This window comes from Pan paniscus, chromosome 3, assembly GCF_029289425.2.
Source record: "Pan paniscus chromosome 3, NHGRI_mPanPan1-v2.0_pri, whole genome shotgun sequence".
NCBI lineage: Eukaryota > Metazoa > Chordata > Mammalia > Primates > Hominidae > Pan > Pan paniscus.
In genome coordinates this window covers 50,213,039-50,214,932 of record NC_073252.2, presented here as the reverse complement: position 1 = coordinate 50,214,932, position 1,894 = coordinate 50,213,039, and the positions used below count along the sequence as shown (strand labels likewise).

At 29.8% G+C, this 1,894-nt stretch overlaps 1 non-coding gene across 1 annotated transcript; it reads left to right on the top strand.

Moving 5' to 3' along the window:
- Nucleotides 1-812: 812 nt before the first annotated feature.
- On the top strand, nucleotides 813-939 carry LOC112439710 (small nucleolar RNA SNORA75). Its single transcript, XR_003027948.1, has one exon. It is a non-coding gene; the product is annotated as a small nucleolar RNA SNORA75 (small nucleolar RNA).
- Nucleotides 940-1,894: the final 955 nt, after the last annotated feature.

Here is a 1,894-nt window from a genome sequence, read left to right as displayed (position 1 = left end):
GAGAACATGAAGTTGGATCTTATTCTTTAAAACCCAGTCTGACAATCTATGTGTTTTGATAGGATTATTTAATCCATTTACATTTAATGTTATTATTGCTACAGTTGGGTTTACATCTGTCATTTTAACTTTTGTTTTCTGCTTTGTACTGTTTTTGCTCCTCTATTTCACTTTTACTATGTTCTTTGCATTAAATGAATATTTTCTTATGTAGCATACTATTTTTAAATGATTTTTTACTACACAGATTGAGTTATTTCCCTAGTGCTTGTTCCATATATATCTCAATTTATTTGAATTAGCTTCAGATTTACACTAACTTAATTTCAATATGATACAGAAATACTATTCTTGTAGCACCATTGTCTTTCTTCTTTTATAATACTATTATTATACATATTTCACTCTATAAATGTCTCAAGCTCAACATTTCATGATTATAATTATTACTCAATATAATTTAAGCATTTTAAAGAAGCCATTAAAGGAGAGGAGAACAAGTATATATTTATAGCTTTTGTTATACTAGCCTTTTTATTTATCATTTCTGGATCTATTTGTTTTTGTAGATTTGAGTTACCATATGGAGTCACTTTCATAGCCTAATTGAGCTGTGTTTCCACCCACTTTTTTTGTGCTATTATTGGCAAATGTATTACATTTCTATATTCATTGTATACATTTTATTTTGTTTCATCCAGTTGCCTTTTAAATCAGTCAAGAGAAGAAATATGTGTTTATACTCTTGTGATCACATAATTACATTTTCAGGTACTCTTTGTTTATCTGTGTGGATTCAAAAAATGAGGTCAGACTTCTCACTGAGCTTCTTTCTGTCTGTTGGTGGCAGCTTATGGATTCATATGAGCAGAGAGAATCACAGAACTAGCATTACTTTTGTCTTTACAGGAGTATATTTGGCTGTCTTGTGAGATATTATGGTAAAAAAAAAATTAGAAATCAAAGAAAAGAAAAATGAGGTCACTTGCTTTTAGCCTAAAAAATTTTCCTAAGTATTTCTTGTAAGGTAGGTCTACTAACAACAAATCAGTTCACTTTTTGTTTATCTTTTAATGTCATTTTCCTATTTCAATTTTGATAGTTTTGCTGTACATAGGATTCTTGGTTGAAAGGTTTTTTTTTCCTTTGAGTGCTTTGATTGTGTTATCCATCCTGTCTTTACCTCCCTTCCCATCTGTGGCCTCCATTGTTTCTGATGAGAATTTAACTTTAATCTTGTTGAAGTTCCCTTGTAAATAATGAGTCACTTTTCTCTTGGTGCTTTCAAGATTTTTGTCCTTGCCTTTGGCTTTCAGCATTTTCACTATGACTTGTCTGTGAATCTCTTTGCATTCATCCTACTTGAAATTTGTTGAGCTTGCTAGATGCATAAATTAATGTTTTCCAATACATTTGGTAATATTTTAGCTATCGTTTCTTCAAATACTCTTTTTGTTCCTTTCTTTCTGTTTTTCAGATTGCATAATTTTTTATCAATTTTTGATATTGCTAATTCTTTCTTCTGCTTGTTCAAATATACTGTTGAGCCTCTCTAGTGAATTTTTTACTTCAGTAATTAAGTTTTCAAATCCAGAATTACCATTTGTTTCTTTTTTAAAAAAAAATCTCTCTCTATATTCTCTATTTCTTGCATCATTATCATTACACCTTCCTTTACTTATTTTATCATAGTTTTCTTTGAAGATATTTATAATGGCTATTTAGAAATCTTTGTCAAACCTGATATCTGCTCATTTACACAGGTAGTTTATAGTATGTGAGGTGTTTTTCCGGCATACGAATCATATGTTCTTTTTCTTTGTAGGTCTTGTAACTTTTGTTGCAAAGAACATTATAGATAATATAGCAATTCTGGGTATTTGTTCCTCCCCTC